This window comes from Protopterus annectens, chromosome 1.part0 (genome assembly GCF_019279795.1).
Source record: "Protopterus annectens isolate FY-2018-M chromosome 1.part0, PAN1.0, whole genome shotgun sequence".
Classification (NCBI taxonomy): domain Eukaryota; kingdom Metazoa; phylum Chordata; order Ceratodontiformes; family Protopteridae; genus Protopterus; species Protopterus annectens.
Genome location: NC_056725.1, coordinates 398,329,059 through 398,354,781, shown reverse-complemented (window position 1 = coordinate 398,354,781; position 25,723 = coordinate 398,329,059). Strand labels below are relative to the sequence as shown.

General features: G+C 36.9%; 1 non-coding gene across 1 annotated transcript; it reads left to right on the top strand.

Annotated features, from left to right (window-relative positions):
- Nucleotides 1–23,871: 23,871 nt before the first annotated feature.
- Nucleotides 23,872–23,943, top strand: TRNAI-AAU. The gene has a single exon. It is a non-coding gene; the product is annotated as a tRNA-Ile (tRNA).
- The last annotated feature ends 1,780 nt before the right edge of the window (nt 23,944–25,723 follow it).

The following is a 25,723-nucleotide window of genomic DNA, read 5'->3' as shown; positions in this document are numbered from 1 at the left end:
ATTCATGGGTAAAATTATATTTTCTCTGTCTGGATCTCTGTTGCTGCAGCATTCATTTATCTAAAACAACAAAAAAAGTAAAATACTGAAGCCTGATCAATTCATCAGCCAAGTAACACAGCAATGATAGCATTCCTTCTTTCATCACAGATAAATCAAAGATATGAGTACAACATTTATACTGACACAACACCCATATTCATACAAATACTGCAAATCAAACTTCACCAGCCAGTTAAAACTGTGTAGTATTAACCTGTACAACATCCTCATCCTCATCCTCATATGCATAATAGTACTGGAAAGACTTAACATTCAACGGTCATCTTATAATGCTGCTAACTGAGCTGAATCCTTCCCCTGCCACTTTTCTTTACTTATGCTGTCATGATGCTGTAGCCCTCCCTTGCTGCTTTTCTGTATTTCTACTGCCATGATGCTGTAGCTTTCCCCTGCCACTTTTCTGTATTTATACTGCCATGATGCTTTAGCATTCCCCTATCCCTTTTCTGTGTTTATATTGCCATGATGCTGCAGCATTCCCCTGCCAGTTTTCTGTATTTATACTGCCATAATGCTATAGCTTTCCCCTGACACTTTTCTGTATTTTTACTGCCATGATGCTGTAGCCTTCCCCTGACATTTTTCTGTATTTATACTGCCATGATGCTTTAGCATTCCCCTATCCCTTTTCTGTATTTATACCGGCATGATGCTGCAGCATTCCCCTGCCAGTTTTCTGTATTTATACTATCATGCTGCTTTAGCCTTCCCCTATTCCTTTTCTATATTTATACTGCCATGATGCTTTAGCCTTCCCCTATTCCTTTTCTATATTTATACTGCCATGATGCTTTAGCCTTCCCCTATCCATGTTCTGTATTTATATTGTCATGATGCTTTAGCCTTCCCCTATTCCTTTTCTATATTTATACTGCCATGATGCTTTAGCCTTCCCCTAGCCATGTTCTGTATTTATACTGCCATGATGCTTTAGCCTTCCCCTATCCATGTTCTGTATTTATACTGCCATGATGCTGCTGCATTCCTCTGCCAGTTTTCTGTATTTATACTGCCATGATGCTTTAGCATTCACCTACCACTTTTCTGTATTTATACTACCATACTGCTTTAGCCTTCCCCTATTCCTTTTCTATATTTATACTGCCATGATGCTTTAGCCTTCCCCTATCCCTTTTCTGTATTTATACTGCCATTATGCTGCTGTATTCCCCTGCCAGTTTTCTGCATTTATACTGCCATGATGCTGCAGCATTCCCCTGCCACTTTTCTGTATTTATACTGGCATGATGCTTTAGCATTCCCCTATCCCTTTTCTGTATTTATACTGCCATGATGATGCTACATTCCCCTGCCAGTTTTCTGCATTTATACTGCCATGATACTGCAGCATTCCCCTGCCACTTTTCTGTATTTATACTGCCATGATGGTTTAGCATTCCCCTACCACTTTTTTGTATTTATACTGCCATGATGCTGTAGCCTTCCGCTATCCATTTTCTGTAATTATACTGACATGATGCTGTAGCCTTCCCCTGCCACTTTTCTGTATTTATACTGCCATGATGCTTTAGCCTTCCCCATCCCTTTTCTGTATTTATACTGCCGTAATACTGCAGCATTCCCCTTCCAGTTTTCTGTATTTATACTGTTATGATGCTATAGCCTTTCCCTACAACTTTTCTGTATTTATACTGCCATGATGTTTCATTTATGAGTGACAAATCCTGTTCAACAGTATAGTAACATGTATCATGATAACATAATACATTAATGTAAGTGCAGTACATTGGTCTCCACTCACTTAAAACTGTGTACTAATATCTGGTATTGCATACTCTGCTAATGAAAAAAAAATATTGTAAACATGTATCCTTTACTTTGCCATCAGTAGTACTTCCCCATACATTTCCAGTAATGCTGAGATGAATTCCCATTTATTAATTACACTCATGTCATCAGCATTAACATGAATCAACTGCATCTGACAGTCGCATCATTGAAAAATGCATTTTCCACATAATAATTGCTGTATAAATTGAATATGTGCTGTTTGCTAATAATATATAACAATATTGTTTTATCTAACTTGAGAACCTTTGCACTTTCCCAAAATACTTGCTGCCTAATTTAGCTGATTGTAACTAAATATGTCAGTATAAAAGTTATTCATGAAAAATACATCTTACTTATGCATTTTGTATGCAAATTAAGCTGAGATGTACCTTTATGAATTGCAGAATTATAGGAGTCTATATGTCAACAGATTTACATCAATAAACATAGGACAGCTGGGATGAGCTATGTTGAGCAGTGCTGAGCTAAGCTGACCTCGCGAATGTGTGAATGTATCTAATATATCTCTAATTTTCCATTGCACAGATAAAGTTAAATAGGGTCAACAACATTTAGGTTTCGGAATAGTGAAGGCAAATCCATTCCCATTTTGTATGGCCTAATAAACCATATCTCCTCATACCACTCAGTCTTTTCCATTGAAGGAAAGTGACAACAATTGTTAAGGTATTTGTAAACTGACATGAAAAAAAAAAGTATTAACTGATGCACTATAAATAGGCATGCTTTCAAAAAGAGTAATGCATGAAATTAATGTCATTTCTGCAAATAAATGATAAATAATTACTGTGCAGAAAACACATATAAGCAAACGACAGTCATGATTTAATAAGTGAATTTCATTTGCTGTATCACAATGGATAAATATTCCTTTAAAAACTTCATATCTATGTCACAATGCAGTTTGTTAAACCAAGGTTGTCAATAATATCATTTTCATGTTTAACACCCTTGCATTGCAGTCGGGTTTGTTTATGGTGATGTCAAACCCCAGAAGGTATGGTTCTCTCATTCTGAATTACAGCCCTGTAGTTACATTCCACACTTTGAATGATGGCAACACCTGTGAAGGCATGAGGTTGAGTTCAAAGCTGGGCTGATAAAGAGACAAAAATCATGGACTGCCTCTTGCGGAGCTGTACCTAGACAAAATTGAAATAGCTGTATGGGCACTGAATGGAAAAAGGTTGACATCTGGCAAGAGATTAGTGAGCACCTGTCATCTTTGTCAGGGATCACCTGCTCATGGCCTCAGTGCCAGCACAGTTAAGATAACCTCCAGAGGTGCAGGCTTCACAAGCTGGCCAAGTAGGTAGATCAGGTTTGGACAAGAATGCTAGAGTTCTACAGTAAGTTTTTTTTAACATTTTATTTTTTACATCTTACCTAATACCTGTTTTAAAAATGTTAGATAAATGCTGCATAAATGCAGCCAAATGCAAGAAGAAATGTATGTGCTAATGGAAATATATATTTATACATAATGAAAATGGAAGAAGCATGAACATATCTTTAAACAGAAATGCACCTGTATACAAGCATGATATATTTATGTGTAGATGTGTGTGTGTGTGTGTGTGTGTGTGTGTGTGTGTGTGTGTGTGTGTGTGTGTGTGTGTGTGTGTGTGTGTGTGTATATGGGTTCATGTCTATACCTCGACAACTTACTATATCGACAGCCACTTCACCGACATCTTAAATAATCGACGCCGCAACTCACGGACATTTAACAGGTAAGAAAATTAAATTTCGCTAATCATGCCTACCATGTTTTAGTAAGTATGGCAGTGTTATGTATGTGTGGTAGGCATGATTAGCGAAATTTAATTTTCTTACCTGTTAAATGTCCGTGAGTTGCGGTGTCGATTATTTCAGATGTCGGTAAAGTGGCTGTCGATATATTAAGTTGTCGAGCTATAGACATGAACCCGTGTATATATATATATATATATATATATATATATATATATATATATATATATATATATATATATATATATATATATATATATATGTATATATATATATATATATATATATATATATATATATATATATATATACCTGCAATACTGTGGTGATTGTACTGCGGTAGCGTTGTTGCCTCACAGTAAGACGTCCAGTTCGATTCTCAGCTAAAGCGTCTTCTGTGTGGAGGCATGCATGAATGGGCATACCTTCATTGAAGGTTGTGCATCAGGGCTGGCAACTTGGTAAAAGTCTACTGCCAGTCATTAGTGGATCGGAGTTCTGCTGTGGCGATCCCTAACTGGGAAAAGCCGAAAGATACAACAACAGCAACTTTATTTTATATATATATATATATATATATATATATATATGCACACACACACACACACACACACACACACACACACACACATATATATATATATATATATATATATATATATATATATATATATATATATACACACACATACCGAATTTCCCCGAAAATAAGACTGGGTCTTATACTCTTTCTCCAGCCAAAATACGCATTAGGGCTTATTATCAGGGGATGCCTTATTTACCCCCCTGTACAACAATCTACATTTATTCATGTACACAAATTGACATTTACTCATATACAAAAATCGACATTTATCCATGTACACAAATTGACATTTATTTGGTACTTTTCTGTTATTGGGCAATAGTTCTAAGTAACAGGTTAACAGTTGTGTGAAAATTCTACATAAACACTGCAACAAACATTTCACCTTCAGAATATGTACACCTTGGCTTTCACAGTGCAATATTTCATGCTTAATAGAAATTGCAGAAAAATCTCAATGCATGTGTATTGGAGGAGGGGAATAAAATTGAAAGCAGAAGCGTTCCATTCTGTTGCCCCGATAATGGAAAAGTTATTCAAATACAGTCATGTCATCTTCTTCTGGGACATTGTCATAAGTCTCCAACCCCCGAATTCTGGCCTGAATTTCTTGTGACTCCATTTCCTGTAGAACTATTGGTCCCAATCTATCATGCCTAGCAAGAGAACTCTCCTTAAATGAACGCTGCTTGTCCAAGTAGCCTGCTCATAGTGCGTTGACAACACAGCTGTCAGTGATTTTATCCCATGAATTTTTCACCCAAGCTACAACCTCTTGCAGGCTAGGCTTCAGAAAGTTTCCATGCTGATTTCTCCATTCTATTTTCAATGTAGTCATTGAGTTCCATGCTCAAATGGTCCTTGAATGGCTTGTTTATTGCAATGTCAAGAGTCTGGAGATAGGCAGTCATTCCTGCGGGCATCATTATTTGATCTATTCTTCTCTGTGCAAGGAATTTCTTCATGACTTTAGCGCTGAGTGCAGGATGAATACCAGACTAGCAGACCTATTTCACCACCTTGCAAAACAAGTGGCAGCATTACATCGAACCACTTCCTTATAACTGCTTGTGTGCACCAACCTTTTCCAGTTTCAAGAATGCAAATGCCTGAAACATGTTCAATCTTATGTTTCTTGCCCTTATTAATGATTAGAGGTGGGGTTTTCTTTCCATCTAGACGAATTGCCAATATACAGGAAACATGTGCACTCTCGTAAACAGTGGAGGGAATGTAGATTGATGAGGCACCCCTCTGAGAAATTGTTGTTTGAGATCTTTGGCCCATAAACACTGCAGTTTCATCCATAGCAATCATGTTGGAGAGTTGGTATTTAGAAAAGTTGATGCCATCAACAAAAGACTTGAAAACAAGTCCACGTTTAATAAATTCAGTATCTTCCAGCTTAAACGGTGTTGTTGATCGTCTTAGAGACAGTTCATATTGCTGAAGGAAGCCATCCAGCCAATGTTGTGATGCTTTGAATTCTTCTGGGGATATTTCTAACTGTGGTGTCATTGCAAGGGCAAATGCTTGAATATCAGCCCTGCACACAAACAAAGCCTTTGCTCTAGGGTTACCACCTGTCCCACCAGTTGTGTCCTGACAAAAAATTGTAAAAATGGCAAATGTCCTGAGATTTTAGGGCAAAATTATTTCCTATATTTTATGTAATAGTTGCATAAAACAGTTATTCTGTATCGAAAATACCTAAATGTTATAACAAACAGAATAAGCAACTAAAATACTACAAGAATAAGCTTTCATTTAGGCAAAAAAGTTAAGTTCTATCCTTTGTACTGACCAAATCTGATGTTTTTACCAAAAATGTCCCACTTTGGCCATTTGAAAAGGTGGCAACCCTACTTTGCTCTCCTGTTAGCAATCCATTCACAGATGATGTCTTCCAGCTCAGGAAATAATGGTTGCCGACCCGATTCACACTTGTACTTCTTAGCATTTCCCTCGTTGGCCTGTTAACTGAGGTTATCGTATGCTGCATGCCATTTTTGACTATTCGGAGATCTAACTTCTTCTCTTTGCAGAAAGCCGTCAGATTCTTTCCCCGGACATCTTCCACGATTCCTTTCTTGTACTTAACGGAATAGCTCTTTCTTTTTTGCACTCATCTTGTCTGGGGAGGGTAAATTGAAGACTTATGAGACTAGAGTGGCAACACCAGTGGTGGCTGGTGACTTCAAATCAAAGGGGCTGCAGGAGACAGATGAATGGGTGGGGTCAATGGGAAGGGGTGTGGCCAACTAGAAAGAGGAGGAGCTATGCTCAAAGCCACAAAAACTAACTAAATACACTGCCCTGGGTGCCAAACCATCATTATGAGAGCCCAATCAAGACAAATGAAGTGTAGAAGAATAAAAATATTTCAATGCATTGGCTGCATGACAGCTTAATTAATATCTAGATGGAAACAAAAAGGTTGTGAGGCATGAAAAAATAAATTACTTTTCAAATACATTAATGGAATGCCAGTCAAAATCAAGTATAAGAAAAACAAGCAGCACTCAACTCAAACCACTTCTTGCACTGCAGTTCTAATTATAATTTATATTCAGCTTTATTAAAGTACCAAGTAACATGTTGAAAGTAGAAATCTCTGATGCCCCCACTTGTAAAAATGTTTCTTATCCAAAAAAAGACCTGCTGCCTGACAACTATCTACTTGTTTCATGGGGAAAACATGATCAAAGTAAAAAATGAAAAGCAAACAAGAAATAAGCTCAACATACATTGCTTAAAAGGATTACTGTACAGGTTATGGACCACACGATTGGCATTCTGTTTAGTTTACGGGTAAAGCCTGCAAAGATGACTGGAAGTCTCCAAGTGTAATGAGCTTCTTAAAATAATGTAATCCTGTCCTTTATGACAAATATTGTCATATGCATTTCAATACCCAAGGCTTATACATTATCTAGTTAAGTATTCTCTACATGGCAACAACAGAAAGGCTTTCAATGTTGGCAGTTCTTTAACAGTATGCTTATTAAAGCTTACTTGCATCTTACGATCTCAGCCAAACTTACCTGATGGTCATTAAAGTATTGCTACTTAAACATAGAGCAACAGGCACTTTGAGTAATAAGCATAAATCAACAGTACAAAAAATATGACAGAAACCAGACCATTCTGCAAAAATCAAGGACAGATGAAAAGCCACTCTAGTACTTGTGTCAACCTTGGATGGGGGGATACTCTGCACATTTACACTGCATAACTACTCCTAGCCTTGCTTCGACACATCCAGAGTCACTTAATGGGGGAGTGGGGTGCAACAAGTATGTCACAATTTGAAATGTCTCTGGCTGACTGTGATGGCCCTGACACATTTGTCATACCTTTCAACCTCAGAGCAAGAAATCTGGACAAAGCCATACAAAGAAGTGGGACAAAGGCCCAAAAATAAGGACAGTTTTTAAATATTGCTCTTATAAAATTAGAAAGATAATAGAATAGGTCTTGCATTAGTATGAATTTTCTGAATGGTATGAAATCTGAAACTCAAATGTCTGTCATTATTTTCTAACTTCAGTCTTTAATGATTTGTCACTAATTTGCCAAAACACCCCCACAATTTTATGAAAAATGGAACAAAAATGTGATGTAAAAATATAAAATAGCCAGACAATACAGCTGGGAACCTATCAAAGAAGGGACACTTTAATATTAGTACTGCTAACTTGAGCAGCTGACAAAATAAAATAATCGACGTGCATTTCTGAAAAAAAAGTAATTCAAGTAACTCTGATTATTACAGTTATTTCTTAATTGTAAACCCTCCATGTTTTCTTCCAAAATTGCTATTTTGCGGAGGGATTATTAGGGGGAAGAGCAACATTTTGAGCCAAAATCAGGGACAGTTGAGAGGTTTGGCTATGCCTAATACTATAAAGCAATTTATTTGCATGTACCTCTCAACCTGTTAATGCAATAAATCTGGATAAGGCCAAATATATTGGGGGAACCTATAAACAGTACTAAAAATTGCTCTTGTATAAACTGAGACAGTTGATAAAACAACAGGTCTTACTTTAGCATGCATTTTTCTGAAGGTTATGAAGTCTGAAACTCAGTGTGTCATTATTTAGTGACTTAATTCCTAAATGATTTGCCAGAAAACCCCAAATTTTATGAGGAACAAACCAAAAATAAGAAGCAAAAATCTATTCATTCTTTGAAAATCTGGACAGTTGGGAGGTATAGTTCAGCTGGGGCTGTCTTTAAGTTTGCCGCCCTTCCCCCCTCACAAAATCATGGTCGAATGGAGCCTCCCCCTGCAGCCATTCCAATGATCCATTACTTGGCTATTTCACTCCATTTACCATAAACACTAATGTGCATACTGATTTACTTCTATGATGATTTGGACTTCATTTGAAAGTTTTATTTTGCATTTTACAGCACAAACACTAAGACATCTGCTAAACAAACTTAGCATTAAAACTTCTCTGCCCTTGAAACTCACATTCATTGAAACAGCATTGAAACCCACATTCAAAGAAATTACATTTTACCAGTGGCAGATAAAGATTAATTCTGGGCTGTTTTCAAATCATAGGCCCCTTGCATATGAAACATACATGTGCTCTTTGATACACCTTCCTATTGTTTTGAACATTTTTCCAGTAAACAATGAAACAAAATGCATGCACCAATAATGACAAAACTGCCCAATTCAGAACATCTTTCCAATAAACAATGAAACAAAATGCATGCACCCATAATGACAAAACTGCCCAGTTCAGAACATTTCCATCTTAAAAGTCTACTCAAACTTCTACAGTCCACCATTATTAGTAAATATGCACAATTCTACAGTCTACCATTATCAGTAAATATGTACAATCTCTGAAGAAGTAAAAAAGTCATCTAAATAATTCCACATTAAATAAATCTGTAACTAATGAAGAGGTTGCTGCTAGCAAACACCTTTATATTTCATGATTTCATCGAAAAATAAAGTGTCTGATGCCCCTGAGGAATAAATTGCCTATATTAAATTAAAAATGATAAGCTAGTAATATTGCAATAGGAAATGGATGGCAAATTGATAACAGGCTCATAGTTAGAATCTTAACTTTTTCAGTATGGCAGAATTCACCCCTTGTGGGAATAGAACCAACAGCCTTCTGCATCAAAAGCAAGTACACAACCTGTTGTGCTATTAACAATGCAAGTTGACTTACTATAAGCTGCACTAAACTTCTCTTCCCCTGCAGCTCTCAGCTCCTTGTAAAATCGACTTAGTACTCAATTGCATCTCAACTTCGCAGCACAAGAAATATGGAAAAAGCCAAATTTATTAGGGGGGGGGGGTCAAAAGCCCAAAAAACAGGGACACATTAAACATTGTTTGTATAATCTTGGAAAGTTGCTAGAATAAAATGCTGTGTTACCACCATACATTTTACTGCCAAGGTCCCTGTGCAAAACAGTCAGAGCAACGTACCACTACGCCAAATCAGCTGCTTTGTGAAAGAGAGGAAGACTGAAACTTAAATGGCTATCATTGAATGAATTCAGTTCTCAGCATAGCTGTCAACCTCTTAGCACAAAACACCTCGACAAACCCAGTAATAAGGGAATACAGCCCTCAAACATATTCAGTGAATTCAGTTCTTGCCATAGCTGTCAACCTTAGCACAAAAAACCTGAACAAAGCCAATAATGGGGTAATAAAGTCCCAAAAATAAGGACAAATTTCAAATATTCATCTTATAAACTTAGAAAATTGCTAGAATAAAAGGTTGTGTTACTATGTATTTTCTGAAGAATTTGAAGTCTGAAATTCAAATGCCTGTCAATTTTACTTCTGACGGAACAAAAACAATTTTCAGCAGAGGCCCAGGGAGAAATACTGCAGACACATGTCTTTATAAAATGGCAGGACACCAGAACAAATCCACACAAACACAAGGATGAGATACAGACTCCACACAGACGGTACCCTAGCCAAGAATCAAACCAGAAAACCTATAGCTGCGAGGCAACAATGCTACCACTGCACCATCAAATATGTAAGGAATTAAACATTCAGAAACCTGAAGTCTGAAATTCAAATGCCTGTCAATTTTATTTAACATTTGTTAATCAAGACAGTCTGACTTGGAACAAAAAAACAATTTTCAGCAGAGGCCCAGGAAGAAATAATGCAGACATGTCTTTGTAACATGGGAGGACACAAAAGCAAACCCTCACAAACATAGGGAGAAGATACAGACGCCCCACACAGAAGGCACCCCAGCCAAGAATCAAACCTAAGATCCTGCAGCTGTGAGGCAACAATGCGACCACTGCACCATCAAATATCAAGCATTGCAGCATTTAGAAAGCACAGATATTATGAGGAACAAATCAGATCAAATATGAGGCAAAAATCTGCAATTCTTTTTACAAATAGTGGTGGGTAGGGAATTCAGCATACAAGGTACAGGGTTCAAGCCTGAGGTATTCCTTACCACACCACCATAAGTTTGTTCTAGCCACCAGTATATAGCAACTGAGGCATTTCACACACACACACACACACACACACACACACACACCTGGAGTGATGTAAATCCCTTCATGCCATCAAATCCAGTGATGTAGATCCCTTTGTGAACCACAAATCTGCCTGTGCATTATGTCTGTTGGAGCATCAAATCCACCACATGAGATGTTCTTTCCCCGACAAGACTTGAGACTCCAGCCTGCCGATGTTGCAGTCTGAGCCCGATCCATTTCCAGCGATGGTCTATGCAGTTACAACTCTGTTTTGGGATCTCTGTTCTAAAATGTTTCCTAATCTGGACTGCTGCTGAAATAGTCTGCGCATGCTCCAGACTGTCTCAGCAGCAGTCCGGACTAGTGCGCATGCGTGAAAGTCCGCAATTTTTAATTTTCTTTTTTATCTTTTATTTTCTTTATTTTTTATCTTTTATTTTCTTTCTTTTTTTCTTTTTACAGCTGGGGGACTGCAGTCCAGCAGTGCAATAGCACGGCCTGCCCCTGGTATAGTTATGTGTAAAAGAGAGATGGGGGTAAACTGCAGCAATCCGCATATAATATGCCTATCTAATGTGATGTGAAAGAGTAACCAGTTGGGACTCCTGTCATCTGTAGTATGAGAATTAGTGCAATACATGACTTTAATTCAGGTATTCCTTTTGACTAAAGGTGAAGCACTGTCAGTGTGTTGTTGCAAATGGAAAAAAAAAAGAGCATGGCTGGTATGATCCTTTGTGGAACACTTTGTTTCAGCTTATCTCACAAACTGAGGATTAAATTTTGACCAGAAATAGTTGATTTTGCAGACAATATCAGAACCATGGTAGGGTATCAGTGCGGATACCAGTCTCAAGTAAGATGTGTAATAACATATCACGATCTACTAGATCAAATGCCTCAGTAAGGTCAATTAAAATTGTATTTATACTTTATTAACCAAGTTACTCCCACAACGTGACTGGCTTCATTTTAGTTGAGACTCAGGGGTGATGCCTAACTAGGTAAAGTTTGGGCAGGGTAGTCCCCCCTACTCTTTTTTTAAATATTTGCTGTGGGATATTTTACATCCAGCTGAGGTATCTATCAAGTTAGGCTGATGAGGCCTCAGTTTAATGCCTCACCCAAAGGATAACATAGTCAGTTGTGCAATACTGTCCTTATGCTGCACTGATAAGCTAATATTGGAAATTAATCCAACTACCCAGTGCAGGAAATGAACCCATAATCTTCTGATCTTCCAGTACCAAATGTGAGTGTGATTCCTGTTAAGCTGTTGAGACTGGGTGGCCTCTTTATGTTGAATTTTGTCTATTTCTAAAAGATTTGTTTCTATAAGAGTCCATAGTGCAGTTAGAGTGCTCCATCACGATCACCTCTCATGTTGTAAATAAAACGAAACAAAATGAACTTAACTACAAACAACTCCGAAATAAAGCCAAAAAGCTAGTCATACAAGATAAAAAAAACTATTTTTCCTCTCAGTTATCCACCATAAATAACAGTCCAAAAAAGTTCTGGAAGTCTGTCTCCACTCTACTTAATCCTGGCACCTTACAAATCCCATCCCTTGCACCCGATAAGACTCCACAACAAATTTCCCATGACTTCAACACCCATTTCGTTACTACCATTCAAAAACTAATCAAAGACTCATCAACAAACATAAACTCCCAGTATACCATTAATTCCTTACTTGATAGCAAAAAACTCTCTTCCTCAGACAACTCTACAAAAACTCGCTTAGCTCCGTCATTTACTATACAGCCTGTACCCACCTCTCTTATACTTAACCTCCTAAACAAACTCAAACCTTGCTTTCTTTCAGAAGATAATCTTCCCCCAGAATATCTACAACTAGCAGCAAATGCAATCGCATATGCAATTAGCATTCTTATAAATTGCTCTATCTCAGAAAGCTATATCCCCCAATTGTGGAAATAATCTATTATTACACCATTACACAAAGGGGGAAATTCCCATGATCTCTCTCTAACTATCACCTTATCTGTATACTTTCTCCATTATCTAAAATCTTAGAAAAATGTGTTCATACACAATTACTTAAACACCTCTCTGATAATAATCTTCTTCCCCTCACCCAACACGGATTCCATCAAGGGCATTGCACTATCATAGCCCTAGTCTCATTCACTGATACTGTCAACAAAGCCTTTGATGCTAGTCTCCCTACTCCAGCAGTCTTACTGGATCTATCTAAGGCTTTTAACACAATATCATATACTAAACTACTAAATCAGCTATCAAAACTAGGGTGCTTCCCCAAATCTCTAAACTGGTTTACCTCTTACCTGAACAACAGGGAACAATCAGTAACATGGCATAATGTGTAATCTGATTATCAAGCAAACAACATAGAAGTCCCACAAGGATCCATTCTAGGGCCACTGCTCTTTAATACTTTCATCAATGATCTTCACAGAGCTTCCCAACGAGGGAATCTCATCCAGTACACCGATGATTCCACAATAATATCTACCACCAACAATTTCTCGGATCTCCTTACAGTTACATAAAATGCTTTCACATCAATCAAACCTTGGCTTAATAATGCACAACTGCTGTTAACCCCCCAAAAAACTAAACATTTACTATTCTCTATAAAACCACCAGACATAGATTTCAAAATCTTTTTCAAAGATAGTACAGAAAATGAAATAGTGAAAACAGCTAAATTGCTAGGCATGACAGTAGATGACAAACTTACTTATGAGCCACATATTCTCAATGCAATGAAGAAAACACACTTTAAATTAGGCAAACTTTACCATCACAAACTCTTCCGGGACAACCACACCAAAACAAAACTTGCCAGTACCTTACTCATCCCTTCCCTTCTATATGTTAGTGCCATCTTTACTAACCTTCACTCAACCCTTAGTAACTAACTACAATCCTGCTATTATAAAATAGCTAAATTTGCCTCAGGAAAGCCTAACTACTCACACCATTGCCAAGCTATTTCAGAACTGAATTGGCTTGAGTTTTCCCACCATCTCTGTTATACCCAACTAACTTTAGCCCACAAACTAATTTTTTAAACCCAACACCTGCCCAGCACTCAGCTCCATCCTACAAACTCATACTCCTACACAAACACTAACATCCTCTTGCAAACAGCTGTTAACCATAACCAAACTCAACAAAAGAGCTGGACAATGTCTGTACTCACATAACACTGCTAAACCTTGGAATTCCTTACCCTCCCACATAACACAAACTGACTTTATAAAAACCTTTAAATCAGCATTAAAATCACATTACCTAAATAACCCTTCCTGGCTCTGCAAAACACTCAGACCACATTAAATCTGTTCCTTAATTAATTTTTGTATGTGAAATATCTCATAGCAGGTTCTCTGACCTCTGTCGTGTACACAGTCATTCAAATTTTTGTCGCAAGCACACACGATAAATGTACTGATGTATATCTCAGCTTTTTACACATTTAATTTTCTTTGCATATATATTGTGATCCTAAATATTTAATAATGTAAACTCTGTACTGTCCTGAATTGTATATCTCTGCTTTATACATGTAACTTCATTTATACTTATGTTAAATGTGTATACTTTGTAAAACTTTCTTGGAGCTTTTCTCCCTGGGCCTCCACTGAAAATGGGTTTCTGACCCAGTGGACTTTCCCGGTAAACAAATGTCAGTAAATAAAATAAATAAATTGTTTTCTAGAGACAGTGAGAGGAGGTGGTAGTCTGAATGTTACAGCCAAAGCAACTTCCACAGCTTAATTATAGTCAGATTTCTAAAACCAACAAAAGGATGATATTTTCAGTGATAACCAATAGTACTGAGCATATAGTTGCTCACAAGATTCCGGCTGCAAACTTGTTAGGAAAATCTTGCTGCCAAAGGAACTTCCACAGCTGAATTTTAGTCAAGTTTCCAAAAGCAACAAAAATGATATTTTCAGCTATAACTAATATAAGACAGTACCCAGGTATCAGACGAAATTGACAAATTATCCTTAGAGCTGCAGCATTTTTTCTTCACATTTGGATTACAATGGAATGTGCTGTAGTGTGAACCTGCTGGAAGGCCTTCCCTGACCTCTCAGGTCTTATACTGTTTTAGTTTAAGTTAATTAGTATATTCTACTTTCACATTGCATAGCTTCCCTGGTGTCAGCAATTTCCACAGCCACAAGCTTCTGCTGAGACTTTTTCAACCTGAAAAAAAAAAAAAAACAATGTTGAAGCACTGATTATATATCAAGTAGGGGAACATATTGTTAAAACAGGAGCCTTCTGGTAGATTTAGTAGGTCTCAGATAAATACCTGTAACATAAAAATAAATGCTGTGACTCATCTCAAGCAGTCACAATGAAAAGAACTTGCATTTTTATCCATTCACATTCTACATCAAGTGTTTTGGTGGAAAACCATTTGAGGGGGAGCAACTGCTAGACCTGCCTTTTAAATTCATACCAAATTTAACTTGAAAATATTGCCCATGCCAGCAACATTTTGCCTATCAAACACTCTTGTTACTTCAGTTTAACACTCCTTTTTCTCTCTACCACATTACAGAGTCCTTTCCACCCTTACAGCGCCTTGAAGCTTTGAATTCTTCTCTTCTCTTTTCTTCCATTACATTTCTGTATTTTGACACCTACATCTACTTAGTTTGTTCTGATTGTTTTTTGAGTTGCCATACACCATGTTACCAGGAAACCCTGCTCTGTGCACTTGCACTACATTCAGGCTGTCTTTGTTCCACTACCCTACCTCCATATTCCCACCCACCACCTCTTCCTCTACATTTATATCTGCACATAACCAACTATATCAAACAACCACCTATTTACCTAACAAACAACAGAACTGTAGCTTCCTTCTACACAAGCTACTACATCACTTCCCCTCTAAAAAAATTCTTATATCACTTCATCCTTCTGCCTTCACATCTTCCCTACCTATAAAAAGTATAATTTTTCCTTACATATGGGGCGTCCACTTTTCATTACTATTTTCCATTTTTTTCCTGTATTTCTACATATATCATTATACTACCAATGCACTTGCGTTCTACTGTAGTGTACTGTAACTTTAGCCTCCTTCACACACAGACACTACCAACACATAATTACAGCATGCACTACACCAGCATATCTCTTTCTTCCAGCACCAGCCTCTCTGTTCTTAAAGAATTTCTAATTAGACTTTCACCTCTATCACTAATGACCCCATTGACACCATGTTCATATACATAGTACAGTTCATTATGCTCCTCACACTCACACAACTTACATGCTACCACAACCCTCTGTAGAGAAACTATATATGCCCAACCCCACATCTAACATTCCCAGTAATAACTTCACCAAATCTAATTTTGCCATAGATCATTATTCTTACAATACTTCTCATCTCCACCTCATAAAACAAAATAAGATATAACACACACCAGGAAAAAAAACTGAAAAAAATAATGAATCAAATGTTTTCTTTCTGCTCACTATTGCCCAATATCGTTACAACTCTCCGGAGACATGCACCCTAATCACAGTCTAGGTCAGGCCACAACTGTAATTACCCCGTCCTCACACACACACACACACACACACACAATCACACACACACACATAACCTAACCACTATCGCTTCAATATGAGTAAAACAAAAATCACAATGCAAATGGTCAAAATTCATTAATATTAATCTCAGGAGCATCTCCAACAAATTTGCTGACTTGTATGCATTCACATCACACCACATCTCTGACATATTAGTAACTACCAAGACCTGGTTAAAAACCACTTTCAAAGACAGTGAAATTGTTCCAGTACGATACAGCATACTTAGAGCTGACTGCATAGGTAAACATTCAGGTGGAGTAGCTATCATATTCCTAATTATCTAAACACCTGTTTGTTTCATCACAATCAGGAACATACAGAAATCCTTATTTAGTTTCTCAGACTTCATTTAGATAACAGCCTGTGTATTATTGCATGATATATATATATATATATATATATATATATATATATATATATATATATATATACATACACACACACACACACACACACATATATATATATATATATATATATATATATATATATATACTAGGAAATAGCAACACATCATTAAGGAAATATTATCCTGGTTACCCATCAATATTTCATAATCTACATTGCAATCATTATCCACTGTGGCTTTAATCAACTCATAGAGACTCCAACAAGAAATAATAAAGTCACTAAGAGTCCATCACTGTTACACTGGATACTATCATCACACCTTTGTAACATCTCTGCCACAGATACCTTACCTGATACCCTAAGTTATCAACTACCCACTTTTGCCAAAAGAATCCGTAGGCACTTCCCTAGTCAGCACCACTGAAACGTAGTTTGCAACCTAGCTAGCTTCAGAGCAAAGGCTTTTACATCTGACTAAAGTCTTATAACTGGACATTTCTAAAAATGTTACATTTAAATGAAGCAGCACTTAAATATAATGAAATCTTCTTTTCCATACGAAATTAACATGCTCCCCCAAAAAGAAGAATAGTTAAATTGGTCCTTGTTCCCTAGCTATCATACAAAACTAAACAACTAATGAGACTAAGGGAAAAAGTCTTGAAATCAAGGCAACATCAAATCAGGAAAATACTTCAGGTACCTCAGAAATACAACCAGGCATAGCATGAAACTAGACAAAAAAGTCACTACTGTTGTATGCAGGAAATTTGCCAAAACAATCCAATGCACTTTTGGCCATGCATCACAAACTTACTAAACCCAGTTTACAGTTCACAACCAAACTCTTCACCTGTAGATCCCTTCAGCAAAAATGGCTGACACATTTAACAGTTGTTTTATACAGTACATCACCATAACACCAAAAGCCAGCACTACATGTAATTCCAAACCTTTGTTAGGATCCATCTCTTCCTCAGATTATTTCCCTCTAAAACATGTGTCCACCTTGTCAGTAAAAAACACTCAAACTGAAAATCCCAATCCTGGCCACAGACAATCTTCTACCAGAATATCTGAAAATATCTGCCAAGGGCCTTATGTACCCAAAACCACCCAAATAAATAGATCCAGTACTGAATGTCATGTTCCCACTAAATGGAAAAAAAGGAAATATAGTGCCACTAGACAAAGGAGGATCATTTATTGACTATGTGAAATTGAGGCCAATCACTATACCACCTCAAATATCAAAAATCCGTGAAAAATGTATATACATTCAATTTTTTAATTACCTTATTGAAATAGCCTTCTTTCCTCAATACATCACTTTTAACTTCACCACAGTACCACCTGACCATGCTGCATTTTATTGACATAATCAATAAAAACAGAAATTCTGGCACTCTAGTTTCCTCACTATTTCTTTACTTATTGAAAGTTTTCAACATAATCTCCCATCATCTAATACTACAAAAGCTTTCTTCCCTAGGCCTCACTCTTGCCTGTCTCTCCTGGTTTTAAAGTTACATTTCAGACAGACACCAAGTTTTCAAGTGGCAGAATGAGTATACCTTCTTTCTACCTGCCACATTTGGTGCACAACAGGGATTCATACAAGGAACACTCCTGTTTAATGTGTTCATAAATTATCTATAGTCAGCAGATAAACATAATACTCTCAGTATACTTATTATTCTACATTTATTTGCTATGCTATTAACACAGATGACAAAAGCTAACCAAAGAGTCTTTCACAACCATTGAAACCTGGCTAGACAACTCACAACTACTACTGACTCCTCCCCCAAATGTATATATATATATATATATATATATATATATATATATATATATATATATATATATATATATAAAATGTGCACATGCTTTCAAATGATTTATTCAACATAAAAAGCTACAATGGAGATGCAAAATGTTTTCACGTGTATAAAGAAGCAAATTATGTATTTAAAGACTTACATATTATCTTTCATTCATATATGTAGCCTGCATGTTCTTACTATATATTACTAGTGACATTTGTCAAATAAAACTTGTATAATATATTATTATTTGTCATGTGAAGCCTTTCTCTCTTGGACTCTGTTAAAATGGGGTCTCATGCCCAGATGAACAATCATGGTTAACAAATATGAAATCTAGTAAAATTAAAATAACTAACTAACTAACTAACTAACTAACTAACTAACTAACTAACTAACTAACTAACTAACTAACTAACTAACTAACTAACTCACTGACTAACTGACTGACTGACTGACTGACTGACTAACTAACTAACTAACTAACTAACTAACTAACTAACTAACTAACTAACTAGCTAACTAACTAACTAACCAACTATGCATTGTGCAATCTGGGTCTGAATGATTTTCTCTAGAATTTTACCAAGGGTGGGGAGAACAGAGAGTGGATACTTGAAACGTTACAGACATATAGACGGTGATGAATCATTCCTGGAGAAGTTACTGTTGAAAACTAGCTCTAGGGAGGTAAATGAAAAGAGATGGATAGGAAAGTCTTATTACATGGTTAGGAAATGAACTACACCTGCAGTCCATGATATGCAGACCATGATGTTTCTTGACTTTACTTTAAGAAAATGCTTCTGTTGCTTTAATGTTTAAAGAGCTCAAACAGGCACAAATCAGTTACAATGATGTCAATGTTAATATGAAAAGAGAAACTGCAGTGTCGATAGCCATATCAATGGGTTGCATGCCTGTGGTTGTACACTCTGCAACAATCCTCTTTCAATAGCTTGTTAAATATAATATTGATGCTGAATTTGCATTCTTGAATCAGAAAACCTTATTACATAATGACTGTAATCACAATTTATTTATAGAACTCAGAGCCACATTTTTACTAAATATCTGCAATGAACTGATACAGTCATAGAGTTTCAAAAGTGAGCCTAGTCACTTATTAATGGGCTAAGACTGAAAGGTTAATATTTGTATGCTAACATAACTTTCCTTAACATGTATGTGCTGCTCATGGGTTATGTTATATGATGTTTCTATACTTTTGGGATTGCAAGAATATTGGACTGTTTCTTTAGATGATTGTGGTTTCTTCAATGATAGCACATATGTTTGTCATAATTTAAGAGATAGGTTATTTCTGTTGCGTCATTCCTTGGTTCTTCGCCTGCCTTCCAGGATAATTTTTTTTCCAGTCGTAAGAATGTTACCATACTGAGAACAAATACAAATTTTATTAACATACTGCACATATTTATGTGCACTTCCATTTGTATACAATGCCTTCTAATAGATTTTCTCTTTAGGCATTTTAGACATTTTCATTGTGAACTCTTTCTAAAATTTGTTTTACTCCATGGTTCTACTAGCTTAATTTTCAAAGGTCTGTTTGTAGAAGAGGTACAGAATTGTAAGTGGTGTGGCACTATCCACAGACTGGCACATTCTTCATTGGACTGGGCCTCCAGAAATGCAGCTCCTGTGTCTTGGAAAGCAGCCCACTACTGCATTAGGTATCATGTAGCCTGAAAGAAAACAGAGGACAGTGTAATGCATTTCACCAAAAGTTAGTCTATAGCAATCAGATGTAAATTTGAAAATGAGCAATAAAAGTTTCATAGTCATATCAAAAAATGAAACAATAGCTGCTGCAGCACTCTGTTGTAACCAGAGCTGAATTCATCACTAGGTAACCTAGGCAGCATCCTAGGGGACCACTGTCTGGGAGGAGCCTGCTGTTCAAGGGGAGCTGCTGCCACATTTACTTTTTAATTTAAAATAAAAAAATGTTTATATCTCAATGTGCATCTGCATGCACCTATTGCTGCTTGTGTTGACACGCACACTCACACTCACACACCTGTTGTTGCTTGCTTCTTTTATTTTGCTTCTGCGTGTGAAATTTAGACACAAGACAGTTCACAATGTTATCAGCAGCATAATCAGTAAGATAGGTGTGTGTGTGTGCGTGTGTGTGTGTTTGTGTGTGTCCAAAATGCCCTAGTTAAGGCTGGCAGGTTAATTCTTTTAACCAGGCTCAAACCCTGTACCTTAGTTACAGGAGACAAAAGCTTGAATCCTCTACACCAACTACCAGACTATGATTTTCAGTATGTTTTCAAGCTACTGTGAGTCTCAGTACATTTCCAAGGAATTGTGAGCTTCAGTATATTTTCAAGGAATTGTGTTTCAGTGCATTTACAAGGAATTGTGAGCTTCAGGGGTGGAGAAATTTATTGCTGCTCAAGCTGTCTATTTTCAGTGTGCAACTGTTTTGTTTACCAAATGGTCACCACTGTTTGCTCTCCAGAGTTTGAAGGTAGTGTTAGTAGCACAACAGATAACATAATTGCTTTTGGTGCAGAAGGCTGTGAGTTGTTATCCCACACACTGTAGATGGATTGCTGACACTGTGTTGTACTTTAAAAGGGAGTGGAAGGATGCTCTAGTCCTGAGTTTGTCCTTTTTTGGATGGGATGCCCTGTAATTATGAACCTGTTGTTGGTTTGCCATTCATTCCCTGTTGCAATATTAGCAGCTTACCATTTGTTTTTAATGTAGCATAGGCAATGTATTCTTCAAGGGCAGCAGACACTTAATTTGTAGATGAAACACTGAAACATACCGGCCAGATGTATTTCCTTTGAATGTGGGTTTCAATGCCATTTCAATGAATGTGAGTTTCAAGGGCAAGGAAGTTTACTGTTAATGCTAAGCCTGTTTTCATTGTGAGGCTGCATTGTTTTGTTTTGTTTAGCAAATGTCTATCAGACCTTGTGGTACAAAATGTGAAATAAAAGTTTTAAATTATAAATCCAAATATATGTAATCATTATAGAAGTAAAGAAGAAAATAGTATGTACACTGACAGGTTTGAACCATGGTTATGGTAGCAGGGGAGAAATAGCCAAGTAATGGGACACTGGGATTGCTGGGGGGGTGTTGCTGTGGGGGATTTTATTACCCTGCTTCTAGTTGTAATAGTATAAACAATAACTTACAAATATACATGTGTGTGTGTGTGTGTGTGTATATATATATATATATATATATATATATATATATATATATATATATATATATATATATATATATATATATATATATATATATATATATATATATATATATATATATATATATATATATATATGTGTGTGTGTGTGTGTGTGTTTGTGTGTGTGTGTGTGGGGTACATCTTCCAAATACAAAGAATAACTTGCATCTATGCATGTATATGCCATATGTCTTCCAAGTTATCATTTATTTGTTGGGTAAGGAAATGAGAAAAATGGATATAGTGTGGTATGATAACTCAACAGAAATAACATTTTCTTTATCATTTTATGACATTGATGCTGTATACTGATGGTGTTTGAAAAACGGAGAGGACATCACTTTGGTGAGCCTTAACTAGTAGCCAAAAATATGATATACAGCCAGATTTGGATACAGAGAGGACAAAAGGTATTTGAAAGATGGCAGAGAACAGTAGAGTAAAGAAATGTAACGTGAATTTAAGAAAAATGTGTGTAGTCTGTCCTTTTCCCCAGATATCTGAAATGTGTCTTACTTTGAAAATCATTTAGATTTACTAACATCGCTGATTATCAGTGTGTTAATTTTTAAATCTTATCTTTCATATCTTCCATCTTTTTCCCTGTCATGAGCTTATGTTTTAGCACCTCTTTGGCCACAAACAGCTGAGATGGAATTATTTCAATATTTCTTGCAACATATGGAGTACTTTTTGGTAAGACTATCATGAAAACTTTACATTCCCAGAAGGTCCGCCTTCAATGTTTTGATTGGCCAAGGCCCATACTACCATAACAAGAGAAACTGGGATAAGATTGTGAAACATTTATAACCTGCTGGGTGCAGACTGCTTACAATCTTAAATTTAGGAAGGGAAAATTGTAGATATCAGGAGCACCATACAATATAAACTGCTGACTTGGACTGGCTATCAGATTTCTGTGAGCAAAACCACTGAATGCCAGATCTTACATTCATTACCACACATTTCATCTATAACAGTGAAGAACTGAACTCCATTAATAGTGACATGTTCATGAGAAAAAAAGCAGTCATCAATTACTGATTCAGCTTTATTTCATTTATTTCCTTTCTGCTCTCACAGTCCTTTCTCATTATTAATTTGTATTTCTTTTTTTCTTTTATTTAGATGGAAATAGATAGATAGATAGATAGATAGATAGATAGATAGATAGATAGATAGATAGATAGATAGGTAGATAGACAGACAGATAGATAGATACATAGATAGATAGATAGATAGATAGATAGATAGATAGATAGATAGATAGATAGGCAATCAGTCCACCAGAGTGATAAAACAGATTTTTTTCCTTGTGATATCTGTCATTATTTTTATTTAGACAGATAGATAACTGTCCAGACAGAAAAAAGAAAGGATAGACAGAGACAGAGAGAGAGACAGAGAGAGAGAGAGAGAGGGAGAGAGAGAGAGACATATAGATTAATTCCATTTGAAACAAGACTGCTACCACTCTAACCCCCACCCTTAGCATGTGGTAGGAGTAAGGGAGTACTGGTCCCTCTTACAAATAGATTTAGCGAAATGAAAATAGACAAGTGACATAGCTTCTGTCACAGTGATCACATTTACTGTTACCTGAAATTGTACTTCTCCAATCTTCAAATCTGGCAGAATGCCACAGTAACTATCAAAGTAGACTACCGACTTGGGATTCTAACAGCTGTTTTGATAAACTACAGGCAAAACTGTCAGAAAGGTGGGTCTTGTCTGCACCTATCTTAGGCGACAACTTGTAGAGGGCATCAGGCTAAGTATGCAACCCTTAAAAACTAAAAATGTCAGTTTTACATTTTGCAGGTTGTCATTAAATAACTATGATTGGGATGGCTTATGAAGCACTTGTAAACTGTCAGACTATGTTTTTTAAGTTAGAAATGAGTTCTTAATTTATTACATTAACAAACACACATTTTGCAAAGCTAATGACAGCAAACAAAACTTATAAAAAAGCATGTTTATTAGTGAAACAACCTAACAATCTACTGGTAGTCTATCAAAGCTTGAGTTTACCACTTGTCATTATTCATTTATATACAGCAGAGGAGGTGTAGAGAAGTAGAGTGCCTAGAACACCAAATTGCATTGTGGCTCTGTAGCTCAGGGGTTAGAGCACTGGTCTAATAAACCAGAGGTCGTAAGTTCAAATCTCATCAGAAGCTGTGTTTCTCTTCTTCTTTCTTCCTATACTGGAAAATATTAGGTTTCAACCACACACCCTAATAATGGGCGATTTCAATTACCCTACCATTAACTGGGAAAACTACTCATGTACCAACTCCTTCACTCAACGCTTCCTGGACTTCATAAATTCCAGTGCCCTGGATCAACTTATCTACACCCCCACCAGGGTCAACAATATCCTAGACCTAGTCATTACCAACATGAGTGACCGGTGTTCCACACCTGAAGTCAACTCCTCATTGGTCAGATCCGACCATAAGCTAATCACCTTAGATATCCACATCCCGCCCCCATCCCCCATTAAGGAAACCATGGTAAAAAATTTCTCCATAGCCAACCATGCTTCTTAAGACAGAAGTGGCGAACGTCATGACACCCATGCAGATGAACAATACAGTTATGACTGCTGAATCCTACACAAATGCACTCTATAAGCACTTACACAATTGTGCTATAGATTGCATAGATTATGCTATCCCAAACAGAACCAAGACAATATCCACCAAAAAAAAAGGAAGCCAAACTGGTAGTCCCCTACCATAAACAAGTTCTATAACAGAAGGAAGAAACTGTTGCAAAAGAGAGTAAAATCCCATGAGTGGAGGAGCTCCCTGGTCACCCTCAGTAAGAAGCTGAGATCCCTTATAAGATCCTCCAAAGCTAGCTGCGAAAGCAAAATTGCCACTGATTCTAGGGACAACCACAAAGCATTCTATAGCTATGTCAGGAATCTCAATGGCAACACCCAGATCTGCTCTGAGTTACAGCACAATGGCATGAAAATCACAGAACCAACTGATATTCGTTATTCATTTGCTTTTACTGTATATGTGTTTTCTCCTACTTTATTTTGCTTTTCTTAAAAGTACTCAATTTTATTTATCCTGCTACATTTATTACTGCTTGGCTCCGGTCCGCTAATGATTGGTAGTTGATTTTTACATGCCGAGTTACCAGCCCTGACACACAACCTTCAACGAAGGTACGCCCATTCACGCATGTCTCCACACAGAAGATGCTCTAGCTGAGAATCGAACAGGACAGCATCTTATTGTGAGGCGACAATGCTACTGCAGCACCACCACCGTGTGCTGTGGAGACCCCTAACCGGGAAAAGCCAAAAGACACAACAACAAGTAGCCTGATTAATTTGTAACTGTTATTCTAAGTCTTTTGGTTTAAGCACTTCGGCTTCATACAGGCTGTTTTACATTAAGAAGGTTTGTGGTCTGCATTGTTGTGGCAGGACAGTTAGCTTACATCCATCTAAGCTGGGAATTGCTGATTGAAGGCCCAGTGTCTGCTACTCTAAAAGTGAATTAGTTCTGGCTTAAGCACTTGGGCTTCAGGCCAGTTATTCTACATTAAGAAGGTTTGTGGTCTGCACTTTTGTGGGAGGACAGGCTGGATTCTGCCCTTCTGAGCTGGGAATTTCTGGTCACAGGCTTATTGTGCCTGCTTATTTGAACTGTTTCTTTCTGAAATTGGTGCACCTTGTTGCTGTAGCATAGACTAGATTCAGGCCTGCTGAATCTAGCTTTTTTTATATAAGTTGAGCACTGATCCAGGCCATCTTTTTTTTGGAGAAGGTTCCCCTGCACCCTAGTAAGCAGGGGTGTGCAGTTAGAACTTGTCTGATTGAAGACTGCTGGAACAGGGCTCAGTTTTGAGCTTTTTTTCTGGTTAAGTGGGTAACTTGTTTAAATCAGTTTGTTTATTTTCTATTGATTTATATATATATATATATATATATATATA